The 13,277-nt window shown below is 40.1% G+C and overlaps 2 long non-coding RNA genes across 3 annotated transcripts; one reads left to right on the top strand and one right to left on the bottom strand.

Annotated features, from left to right (window-relative positions):
- Nucleotides 1–1,336: 1,336 nt before the first annotated feature.
- Nucleotides 1,337–7,046, bottom strand: LOC135094431 (uncharacterized). 2 transcript variants are annotated; one of them, XR_010263798.1, is made up of 6 exons: nucleotides 6,113–7,046; nucleotides 5,319–5,523; nucleotides 4,337–4,510; nucleotides 2,984–3,089; nucleotides 2,242–2,401; nucleotides 1,337–1,697 (listed from the first exon to the last, which is right to left on the bottom strand). It is a non-coding gene; the product is annotated as an uncharacterized LOC135094431 (long non-coding RNA). The 2 variants fall into 2 exon arrangements; XR_010263799.1 differs by lacking the exon at nucleotides 5,319–5,523 and having other exon boundaries at nucleotides 6,113–6,237.
- Nucleotides 7,047–10,390: 3,344 nt separating this feature from the next.
- Nucleotides 10,391–13,196, top strand: LOC135094438 (uncharacterized). The gene is made up of 4 exons (XR_010263810.1): nucleotides 10,391–11,186; nucleotides 11,265–11,421; nucleotides 11,573–11,777; nucleotides 12,124–13,196. It is a non-coding gene; the product is annotated as an uncharacterized LOC135094438 (long non-coding RNA).
- The last annotated feature ends 81 nt before the right edge of the window (nucleotides 13,197–13,277 follow it).

The following is a 13,277-nucleotide window of genomic DNA, read 5'->3' as shown; positions in this document are numbered from 1 at the left end:
GACTGTGTGGTCCTTTCAAGGTGTGATGTTGGGGGTTCATTTAATTTTTTCATTTGCTTTCCTTGTTGGGCCTGGGTTGACCTCAGGAGACATCAGTATTTGTCAGCTTTATGCACAAACTGTTATTTAGCACTGTACTTCATCTCCCAGTAAAACTTCTGATCCTAAATGCATCAAATGAAAGGCCTTTATGTTTTACTTATGAGTGAGATAAACAACTTACTCAATTTATTATACAGTAAAATCCCTCTGTATTATGTGGACATATGAAATTATGTGGACATAATTTCACTTCTATTCAAGTATCCGGCACTTCGGCGGTCCCATTGATGCCGGATAAGAGGGATTTTACTGTACCCTGTTTATCTTGCACATCTACTCACTTAGCTTTAAATAATGGCTGCTGACCATTTAAATCTCTTTTATTTCAGTCGAGGTACTGCACCATCCTACGTGTACCGGCAGCTTAGCGAACTGTACCGTCCCACTTCTTGTGTAACAAGAAGGTAACAGCTTTAATCCTTGCAAATAAGGAATAAGAGAAAAGAGACACACCTGCCATTTGTACTGTTATGCTGTAGTGTTCTGTCATTTTTTTCCTCTTTTATCCTAGAACCATTTTTGGTCATTCATGTTTCTAAAAATTATTATACAAAAATGTTGAGCTTAATATGTTTGGTGTAGTTTTTTGTAACATGTGTTATTGTTAATGTGTGTGGTTCCCCTCAGGAAGAATGTTGCAGTATTGGCAGTAATGTTACAGCCAATGGAAGTGTCTGTATTGTGCTTTGGTGGGAGGTTAATTTGATGTATTTTTAGAGTTGTGCAGGATATTATAGCAAGCCCTCAAAATAAAGAAAATAACTATAGAAAACACTCCTTGTATTGAAAACACCACTGCAGAGAAATCTCTAATGAAACAGGAAACCCTACATTCAGTACTGTGTGGTTGTTGCAGTAACACTGAGCTAAATGCCTTTTGGATGGTTGTACACTAAAAATAATGTAAAAATGCCTATAAACAACTGTCCGTCCCTGCATTAAAAACCTTTCATCATAAAATTACACACAAGATACTCAACCAGTGCATGAATGTTCAAGCGGTACCATTTGCTCCCTTCTGCACAGCTTGCAGCAACACTTCTGGCGCTGCATAGTGAACAGTGAAGCACGGTGTCTTCGTGCTGCCATCCTTTTCCTTGTCAGGCATCAAATGTGCAAACCCAAAATCCACAATCTTAATAACTGAATCTTCAGAAGAATCCTTGAACAAGAGATTCCGTGAAAAGATGTTTAGATTAGAATGGCCTCGGAGAAGGATAATATCTGAATGGAATAAATTCATACTTTTTATTATAAAGGCCATACAAATGATGGAGATCAATAATATTCCGTGCAATAAATTCTTTAAAATAAGCAGATGGAAAATCAATGCAAAAAAACTTCCTTTTTTTACCTTTCCTTTCTTTTCTTTTCTTTTCTGTCTATCCTCAACACCAACCCTTTTCACCCCTGTCTGGCTTTAGGTCTCCGTGAACACTGATGCTTTTCCTGTGCAAGTAGTGAACTGCTGACACCAGGTTCCTCACGACGACCGAAGCCCGAGGCGAGCCTCTGTGAACCTCTCGTGTTTCCTGATCCTCTGAGGCAGCCAGCTCTCCACCTCCAAGGAGCTGCATCACAATGTAGGTGTGTGCCTGTGAAACCAACATGAATTAGATACAGGCATACAATGATTAAATGCAAGGAAAAGAAAATAATATGATCTTAAACTAATTGTTACTTAAACTGTTACTGATAAATCCTGTTGTTTTATATTGTAATTCTACACAGTAAAAATATAGATTTGAAAATATACTTTGTAAACCTCAGTAACTTCCACTACAGCCCATTAAACTAGAACCATGAAAACATCCTTGAAAACCCCAGTAACTTGCACTACAGCCTGTTAGACTAGAACCATGAAAACACCCTTGAAAACCCCAGTAACTTCCACTACACCCTGTTAAACAAAAACCATGAAAACACCCTTGAAAACCCCAGTAACTTCCACTACACCCTGTTAAACAAGAGCCATGAAAAACACCCTTGAAAACCTCAGTAACTTCCACTACACCCTGTTAAACTCGAACCATGAAAACACCCTTGAAAACACACACACAGGCAACCCTTTCCTGGCCACACACACACACAAACCCTCTCCAACACACACACACACACAAACCCCAGAACACACCATACCTAATTGGCAGTTGCTTTTTCAGTTCCAGTCTTAACACTTCGCATAAACCCTCTCTATGTAATTGCCATGACCAGGCCCAGGAAGGAAAACTTGCGGTCCTGCGCCAACGAGTCGTAACTATGCTTGTGGTGGGTCGCGAAGATCAGCGTTAACTCCAGGCTGGAATACAGGAACAGGTAGAGGAAGTAAACTCGGCTAAGTTGTATTAATTTCATGCGTTCTACAGAGAGAGAGAAAGACAGATGTTTATGAATGAAGGGAGAGGAGGAGGAGGAGGAACGGGAGGTAGTGTGTGTGTGTGTGTGTGTGTGTGTGTGTGTGTGTGTGTGTGTGTGTGTGTGTGTGTGTGTGTGTGTGTGTGTGTGTGTGTGTGTGTGTGTGTGTGTGTGTGTGTGTGTGTGTGTGTGTGTGTGTGTATGAATGAAGGGAGAGGAGGAGGAACAGGAGGTGGTGTGTGTGTGTGTGTGTGTGTGTGTGTGTGTGTGTGTGTGTGTGTGTGTGTGTGTGTGTGTGTGTGTGTGTGTGTGTGTGTGTATGAATGAAGGGAGAGGAGGAGGAGGAGGAACGGGAGGTGGTGTGTGTGTGTGTGTGTGTGTGTGTGTGTGTGTGTGTGTGTGTGTTTCAGGAGTAAACATAAGGGAATATTTGCTAGTATACACACACACACACACACACACACACAATACTACAAACACGAACAAACACACAATACTGAACATACAAACACACACACACACACACCTTCTCTGCCCAGGCCCTTGACACAGCTGACGGAGAACAGAGCCCTAGGATTGATCACCTCCCAAGCCTCGGTCAAACTGGCACCGATGTCCCTCCTCCTTCTGCCCTGCGGTGGAAGAACAAGACACAAATCTGACTCACACACGACGAGACAACAGCGAACGTAAACAAACAGTGTTGCCAACTCAGGGAAAGGGAGTTTTACTGTACAAGGGATAAAATACAAGTGAATCACCATGGAAACACCCTTTGAGAACCCACAGTAACTTCCACTACAGCCTTGATAACACTACTTACCCTAGATCACCCCCAAACACCCCTATATAACCCTGAAACACCACCAAGACACCATTAAACACCCCAAAACAAACTATTTACCTCAAAACACTTGCAAAACACTCCCAAAACAAAATTAAACACCCCAAAACACACTATTTACCTCAAAACACTTGCAAAACACTCTCAAAACACCATTAAATACCCCAAAACACACTATTTACCTCAAAAACTTGCAAAACACTCCCAAAACACCATTAAACACCCAAAAACAGACAATTTACCTCAAAACACTTGAAAAAACACCCCCAAAACACCTCCAAAACCCCAATAATACCCAAAAAAAGACAATTTACCTCAAAACACTTGAAAAAACACCTCCAAAACCCCAATAATACCCAAAAAAGACAATTTACCTCAAAACACTTGCAAAAACACCCACAAAACATCTCCAAAACCCAAAAAATACCCAAAAAAGACAATTTACCTCAAAACACTTGCAAAAACCCCCAAAAACACCTCCAAAACCCCAATAATACCCAAAAAACAGACAAAAACAGACAAATATACCCAAAAACAGACAATTTACCTCAAAACACTTGAAAAAACACCCCAAACCACCTCCAAAACACCGCAAAATATCTCAAAACATTCCTAAACACACAAACAGGAGTGTAATGAATTAATAAGTGAAAGAAAGCAAGAGAATGTAAACAAACAGATGATAATGAAAAGAAAAGTGATTTAAATGAGATTGTTAAGATGTTTTGATGGTTTATGGTAAGGAAAATGAGAGAAAGGGTTTGTAATGAATAGAAAGGGTTTGTAATGATGACAGAAAGGAAGGAATAAGAGGGAAAAGTAAAGAAATGAGGAAAGGAAAGAGAAAATGATGCTTTACTCACAATGCACCTCTCTTTAACAACATTCAGAGACACAAGGAAATACAAACAAATTACAAAATAAGCAAAGAAAGAAAAAATGAAAGGAAAAAAAAAATAAGCAAAAATTATACAAAAACAAAAAAAATATACATAAAAAAAAAAAAAAATGAGACACACACACACACACACACACCTCAGGCAGCGATTCCTGGAAGAAGACAGCAAAGAATATTATGTTAGCCACAGTGAGAGTGCGTGCGTAGACAGCCAAGGCCGCGAACCACCCAGTACTTCCCCAGCGGGACAACGCAGCCCCCGCAGTGTGCCCGACGGTGAAGCCTATGCTGAATGTCACGCCAATCAGTGCCTGTGGGTTGAGGAGAGGTTAGGAGAGGGTAGGCTGGTTAGGTTAGGTTAGGACACACCGACAACACACCACAATATAAATAAGAAATAAAATAATGCATAAGAAAATAAAAAATTAAAAAAAAGTAAACTAACAATATATTTTAAACTACCACAACACCTTTAAACACCCTCAAAATACTCCAAAACACTCCAAAAACACACCAAAACACTCTCAAAATAACCCAAAACACACCAAAACATCCCAAAATACCCCAAAACATTCCAAAAACACACCAAAACACCTTCAAAATACCCCAAAACACCCCAAAACACTACAAACACATCCCAAAACACTCCAAAAACACACCAAAATACTCCAAAAATACTCCTAAACATCTCAAAACACATCAAAACATTCCAAAAACATCCCAAAACACTTTAAAACACACCAAAAATCCCAAAACACCTCCACAAAACCACAAAACACTTCAAAACACCCCTTAACCACCCCAAAACACATCAAAACACTTCACAACACACCAAAAACACCCCAAAACACTCCAAAAACACCCCAAAACACCCCAAAAACACCTGAAGACTCCCTCAGAACACTGAAATAGAATAAAACACAAAATAACAATAATAAAAAAAACAAGCTGCAATATTGAACAGCAGGAACACAAACAAACACACACACACCCTGTAAACAAACAAACAAACAAAAAATAAATAAATAGATAATAGGATAAAAAAATTGAAAAAATAATAATAAAAACAAGCTAAAAATATATAAACCAATACAAAACACAACAAACCCACTTAATTACCAAACAAGACAGAATGGAACCTCGCAGCGAAACCGATGATATGCTGGTAATAAGTCACACAGGAGAGCTGAGAGGAATACAAGCCGCTGGTGTTGTGCTTGGAGTAACAGTCGAGGAGAGCAGGAGACACAGGCAGCACCACCTTCAAGCCGAGCAGGTCCAGGATCAGACTGCCGAATAACACCTTGCTTGTCCGTGCGTTCCTCTGTGGGTGTTAGGTTAGGTTAGGTTACGTTAGGTTAAGTGAGGTTAGGTTAGGTTAGGTTAAGTGAGGTTAGGTTAGGTTAGGTTAGGTTAAGTTACGTTAGGTTAGGTTAAGTGAGGTTAAGTGAGGTTAGGTTAAGTTAGGTTAGGTTAAGTTAAGTTAGGTTAGGTTAGGTTAAAAGAGGTTAGGTTAAAAGAGGTTAGGTTAAGTTAGGTTAGGTTAGGTTATGTTAAGTTAGGTTAAGTTATGTTAGGTTAAAAGAGGTTAGGCTAAGTTATGTTAGGTTAAGTTAGCTTATGTTAGGTTAGGTTAGGTTAAGTGAGGTCTTTTTTATCTTTTATTTTTTCTCAGTATTTTTTTTCTTATTGTACTTAGTTCCCTTTGACCAGTGTCCCTCCTATATATACAAAAAATAAAACAAAATAAATAAATAAATAAATAAAGTAAAACAAGAACATTTTTACGACTTTAAATCATTTTCCCGACACACTTGTGCATGGAGGCAGTGTTGCACGAGTGTTGAGTGACAAATATTGCATCTCAGCTTAGCAACACACACCAACACACACCAACACAACACCCTGCTCACCTTCTCCTTGATGTCCGCAGCCTGTACTGCCCCTCTGTCCCTGCCGTCCACCTCACCACCACTGCCGCCGCCACCACCATCGCTGCCGCCAACTTGCTTGCCGGATCGGAGGGTTGCCGTTGCTCTGAAAGTTACATTAGGTTTGGTTAAGTGGGGCAGTGGGAAGAGGATGTAGGTTAGGTTAGGTTTGGTTAGGCTAGGTTATGTTAGGTTTGGCTAGGTTTCTTAAGGTTAGGTTAGGTGAGGTTAGGTTAGGTTAGGTAAGGCTTGGCTAGGTTAGGCTTGCTTAGGTAAGGTTTGGCTAGGTTAGGTTAGGTTAGGTTAGGTTAGGTTAGGTAAGGCTTGGCTAGGTTAGGCTTGCTTAGGTAAGGTTTGGCTAGGTTAGAATTGCTTAGGTTAGGTTAGGTAAAGTTTGGTTAGGCCAGCTTGGGATTAAGACACGAGATAGCCAGTCTTGGGGAGGAGGAAGCACCAGACACAAGTTAGGGTAGGCTTCTTTGGGTTAGGCTTGGTTTGATTAGGGTCAGCTGAGGAGTGTGAAGCTCCACCACGTTTGGTTAAATTTGAGGTAATATTTTAGTCATTTTCTCTCTCACCACCAAAATTTTCCCACTGTGTAAACTTTGTTAATATTTTTTATCTGAAGGCTACAAAACACATCACTCGCTTTCCATCCCAGACCCCTAAACACCACCCCTTTCTTCCTTCCTTAGCATCAGCCAGCCAGCCTCTTTGGACTTAAATGAAGGAAACTTTTAAACACGTAGATATAATATAACGTTTTCTTCTTCACACACACACACACACACACACACACACACACACACACACACTGCTTCCGTGACGTGGGAGAGTGAGGAAGAGCGAGAAAGAGTTTTATCACCAGCTGGAAGGAAACTACCGCTTTGTTTACATCTGACAAGAGAAAACGCGGCTGTCACTTCTGTCAACGGGTAACTAATACAAAGCTGAGAGAGAGAGAGAGAGAGAGAGAGAGAGAGAGAGAGAGAGAGAGAGAGAGAGAGAGAGAGAGAGAGAGAGAGAGAGAGAGAGAGATTGTCATATAACCACTTTATACTCAAGATAATAAAAGACAGCAAGCGTTTAATTATTAATTTTCCAACTTTCTTCGCTTGCCTAAACTTTCTTCCACACTGCTGGTGGTGATGGTGGTGGTGGTGGTGGTGGTGGTCTTCCTGCTTCCCTATTTCGTCCCTCTACATTTGTATCTTAAAAGAAAAAAAGATCGTATTACTGAATCAACACCAATGAACACTTAACCTTACCTAACCTAAAGTGTACCTCTGTTTTTACCCTCTACCCATCACTACAACCTCCAGTACCTTCCCCTGCTAGGACTTCAACACCACAACACCTCGTAAAGACCCAGACATCCCACACACGTGCATCTAGAAGCTTCATACATCACAACACACGCTATAACACCCCTGACACGCTTCTACTATCACAGTCCCCCCTTAAACACTCCAGAACCCTTTATTTTACCTCAAGCACACCACTTCTACCCTCAAAGACCCAGTACTTATCTGCAACATGCCTATAACATAACCAAAACACCTCAAAAGCAACTCCAACCACACTAAAACACCTTAAAACACCTTAAACATATCCAGAACATTCCTAAACGCACACAAAACATCCTAAACACATCGAAAAGGCACCAAAATATGCCCAAACACACTTAAAATACTCCAAAACTCACCCAAATTGACTTAAAACGCATCCAAAACACACCGTACCAACCCAAAACACACTCAAACTCATCCATAACATCCCAAAACACACTTAAAACATTCCAAAACACTGAAAACGGCCCAAAACACACTCAATACACCCCAAAACACACCCAGACTGACCTAGAATACCCAAAAATACCCACAAACGCGGCCACAACTCACCCGTATCCACACAACACACCCAAACTCATCCATAACATCCCAAAATACACTCGAAACATCTCAAAACATTGCAAACAGTCCAAAACAAACTTAAAGCACTCCTAAACAAGCCTAAGACACCCCAAAACGCACCAGGAACGCTAAATATTGACTCAAACATCACCACATCCCATCAACACACACTCCAACACCCCATAAACACCTCCAGACACACTCCAACACCCCCTAAACACACCAAATACACTGAAAGCACTGTCAAGGAAGACAAATACTACAAAGACAGACAGGGCAGCAGGGAAAATTAACCTAAATATTGTTTTCTTAGCATTTTCCTGTCTTACCACCTCCTCTATTCCTTCTCCCTTCATTTTCCTCCTCTTTTTCTCTTATTTTCTTACTCATTCTAGTCTTATCTACACGTCTGAGTCTAGAAAGACGTGGAAACACCAGGAAAACACTGCAAAATACGATAAATATTACCGAGGAGACAGCGGAGCCGATCAAGGTCCCTGGTCCATGATGGCGGCCGTGACGTCACGGCAATTTTACGTACCGTAACGGATTTCATTTCGAAATTGACCCCTCGAAAAAATGGAGCTAGGCTGGAATGCCTTATATATTCTGACTTGACAAATACTTAAACTAATATTCACAATATTAAAACAGCTCTAGCCTGAGTAGTATTTAAAAAATATCCAAATGAAATATGGAAAAAGTGTTGAAATATTCGGCACCATTTAAATCATTGAAAAGTCCACAACATTTGAATTTTTAGGAACGTAAAAATTTTTAAAAAATCTGAACTATCATCTTACACAATCAAAAGTGACCTGGAACAAGAAGTAAACAAATAAAACCGAAATTGTGTAAAAACCAAGTGTTGAACTTAAATACGATTAAAAACCACTGGAAAGTCCACCTATTTTGACTCAACAACAAGATAAAACACTTTAAAACATACAAACAATTTTTTCAAGCAATGAAAAGTTAGTTACAAGCTCAAATAGAGAGACAATAACACAAAAAGTGTTGTAATAACAACTTTTAACAGGACCATAAACCATTTTTAAAGTCCACTTATTTCTCTCAACAGGAACCAAAAAACAATTTGAAAATCATAAGCAATTTTTAGAAATACAAAAGACGTAGTTAGAACGTGAAATAAAAAATCAAGTTTGTCAAAATACTGCTAAAAAAACACCCCGCATTTTCGGCAAGCAACACAAAATTCAACACAACTCAACACAAGCCACGAAAATACTTCTAAAGCAAATAATTATTTTTATAAACCATAAAAAACATGCTATACCAGCAGAATAAAGAAGTTAAGAAAAAAATAAAAAAATATTGGAACCCACAGGATGAAGCAGGTTGGCAGAGGTAGCCAGGCATCATGGCGGCCCATGTCAGTGGAGAGAACGGCCGCTATTTTGCCTGTTATTCTTCCATCGTAACTAAATGAGGCAATGGCAGATATATCTAGCTAGCGGATATGAAAGCCTAGTTATGTGGCTCCACTTAGTGACGTGTTAGGCTTACAATAAGTGACAAATGAAGCAGATATTGGCGGACAAATGGGGAAGGCTGCCTCCACCTCAGCTGATAACATTAGATAAGTGTATTTTTTTGACGTTTTTATAATTCCTGTCATGGTTAATTAGTAAGAGTTTTGTGGTGGAGGCTTGGAGCGCTTGTGGCACCGTGGAATGCTGGGTCACGTCAATATATTCCTAACCAGGTGCAAAAACATGAAATACGAGGCTCAACAATAAACAGTAAGGTTAACCACTGACCTGACAGCCCTGTGTTGTTGTTGTGGGTGACACGTAACAACACTATCACAGTTACCGCCTGTTACATCACACTGTGCAAATTAGCTGGCTGGACAAGTGGTGGGCCGGTTTCTTACCAATATTATCCCTTGTGGCACTGCAGGCACCTCCCGGCAGGCACCAAGCTTGCACCAGCACACGCAGGCACCCACCACGGCCCCTGTCACTGTCTTGTTCTGCCAAAATACGTTAAATAAAGCAGCAGTTTATGGCACCCTTTTAACCTAGTGCCTTGTGTCTGACGTCTGGTTGTGTGGTCTGTCCCAGCCTGCTCCGCACAGTACGCAGGCAAACCTATCCACAAGACACTTTTAGCTTTCAATAACAAGCACCAACTTCTTTTATATTATACTAAACTAATAGAAAATTAAATATAAAGAATTATAAGCGTGTAGAAATAAATCTCAGGCCATTATAACTGTAATTGTCAAAGTATCTAGATGTTACTGATTGAAGCGCCAAATTCAAACTTGTCCTGGCGGGACTTGCACTGCAATGTTTCGTCCCTTGTGTGGCGTAATGTGAAATCATTGAAAAGCTTGTGTGAATTGAAGGCTTGGCTTAATACTGTGTTATATCTCAGCTTATCATTATTAAGTATTTACCATTTGACGTTAAAAAACAACAATACTTCACAGAGATATCCAAGTATAACAGAGGCTTCCATACTGTAGCTAATGATCAACAGAGAATTACCAGCCTTTCTCTGTGTGTCAAGGAGAGCCCTTAGGGAAACGTTCGTGTGCGTGTGTGTGTGTGTGTGTGTGGTATGGAAAGATATAATTGCTTAAGTACAGCCTCTCTCTCTCTCTCTCTCTCTCTCTCTCTCTCTCTCTCTCTCTCTCTCTCTCTCTCTCTCTCTCTCTCTCTCTACGTATTTTGCTTGTCTGCCCTCGTGTGTGTGTGTGTGTGTATCTCATTTATTTATTTAAGTTATTTTTCCACAGTGATGTAACGCCCTTAGGGAAACGTTCGTGTGCGTGTGTGTGTGTGTGTGTGGTATGGAAAGATATAATTGCTTAAGTACAGCCTCTCTCTCTCTCTCTCTCTCCATATTTTGCCTGTCTGCCCTCGTGTGTGTGTGTGTGTGTGTATCTCATTTATTTATTTAAGTTATTTTTCTTCTTCACGCAGATAGTAATTGACGAACACAACACACCACGTGGAGAGAAGCAAGGTGTGGAGTACCCAAGCCTCTCACAGTCCATGCTAGTAGACTCACCCTGCATGTGGAGATCTCCCAAAATGCACGGAGGTTATTCCAGAGCTGCAGGACAGAGTACTTGAAGCCATTGGTGAACAGAAAGCTGAGGTTGAACAAAGGTAGAGTAAAGATTACACTGACATTTGGGACATTGACATTGTTTGTTACCAGTATTATATTGATTCCTTTTATTTCAGCCAAGAATTGATAGCTGCCCAAGGTGTAAGCAAGATTCACAATGATGAGGTCATTGTGACGTGTGCAATGTGTCCACTGGTCTTGGCCTTCCTGACCAAGGCAGCCACACAAAGGAAATTCCACGTTATTGTTGCCGAACGTGCCCCTAAATATGATGTAAGGTGTTTTATGCGTCTCTTTCACGTCATCGTGTCTGATGTGCACAATACATAACACAGGGACTGCCACATGTAGGGGTGATGGCTTCTTGCAGCTTCCTTTATTTTATTATGTTCTTATGTTCTCAATACATCTTTTACTTGTGCAGGGTCACCCAGTGGCAAAAGCTTTATGTACTGCTGGAATTGAGACAACATTAATTCAAGACTCTGCAGTGTTCCCCATCATGTCACGTGTCAACAAGGTCATCAAAGGTCATCGTTGGCACCGAGACGGTGGTGACCAACGGAGGCATTGAGACCTTTGTTGGTGCAGCCTCTCTTGCCTCACCACCAAAGTTTTATTCTGTTCCAGTAAGTTTTATTTGTTAGTCATTATCCTGATACCTCTTTCAGTGGGGCAGTATTTGAAACATATTTACTGTTGCAAATTGAACAGGGAAGGTATCACAAAAGTACATACCATTTTATTCTCACAGAAATTCTTGATTCCAGTTTTTGATACATTCCTTTTCCACATGTTTATTTCATGTAGGTGGATATACATTCCTCGTGTTGAGTGTTGGATGGTCCTTTCTCAAACCTCAACCTGTTGTTGTCTCATGTGGAGCTAGATACTATCAGATCAGTACCTATATAATATTGAAAATCATGGCATGAATTGTGCATTTTGCTTATTGTCACAAATCTTCATTTTCAGCTGTATGTGTGCACTCCCACATACAAATTTAGCTTGATGGGCTGTGAAGAAATAAGCCACCAAACCACCACTTCTATTATCCCAGAGGGAACAAAGTTTTGGCCGTCTGTAAATACTGCGCTGACTCAGCTAGATTACGTTCCTCCAGAAAATGTCACCAGTTTGATAACTAACAAGTGAGTTTGTGTTGTTCATATGACTGTGTGGTCCTTTCAAGGTGTGATGTTGGGGGTTCATTTAATTTTTTCATTTGCTTTCCTTGTTGGGCCTGGGTTGACCTCAGGAGACATCAGTATTTGTCAGCTTTATGCACAAACTGTTATTTAGCACTGTACTTCATCTCCCAGTAAAACTTCTGATCCTAAATGCATCAAATGAAAGGCCTTTATGTTTTACTTATGAGTGAGATAAACAACTTACTCAATTTATTATACAGTAAAATCCCTCTGTATTATGTGGACATATGAAATTATGTGGACATAATTTCACTTCTATTCAAGTATCCGGCACTTCGGCGGTCCCATTGATGCCGGATAAGAGGGATTTTACTGTACCCTGTTTATCTTGCACATCTACTCACTTAGCTTTAAATAATGGCTGCTGACCATTTAAATCTCTTTTATTTCAGTCGAGGTACTGCACCATCCTACGTGTACCGGCAGCTTAGCGAACTGTACCGTCCCACTTCTTGTGTAACAAGAAGGTAACAGCTTTAATCCTTGCAAATAAGGAATAAGAGAAAAGAGACACACCTGCCATTTGTACTGTTATGCTGTAGTGTTCTGTCATTTTTTTCCTCTTTTATCCTAGAACCATTTTTGGTCATTCATGTTTCTAAAAATTATTATACAAAAATGTTGAGCTTAATATGTTTGGTGTAGTTTTTTGTAACATGTGTTATTGTTAATGTGTGTGGTTCCCCTCAGGAAGAATGTTGCAGTATTAGCAGTAATGTTACAGCCAATGGAAGTGTCTGTATTGTGCTTTGGTGGGAGGTTAATTTGATGTATTTTTAGAGTTGTGCAGGATATTATAGCAAGCCCTCAAAATAAAGAAAATAACTATAGAAAACACTCCTTGTATTGAAAACACCACTGCAGAGAAATCTCTAATGAAACAGGAAACCCTACATTCAGTACTGTGTGGTTGTTGCA

The sequence above is a fragment of the Scylla paramamosain genome, chromosome 45 (genome assembly GCF_035594125.1).
Source record: "Scylla paramamosain isolate STU-SP2022 chromosome 45, ASM3559412v1, whole genome shotgun sequence".
NCBI lineage: Eukaryota > Metazoa > Arthropoda > Malacostraca > Decapoda > Portunidae > Scylla > Scylla paramamosain.
Note: the sequence above shows the minus strand (reverse complement) of the source record. Positions and strands in the feature narration are given on the sequence as shown.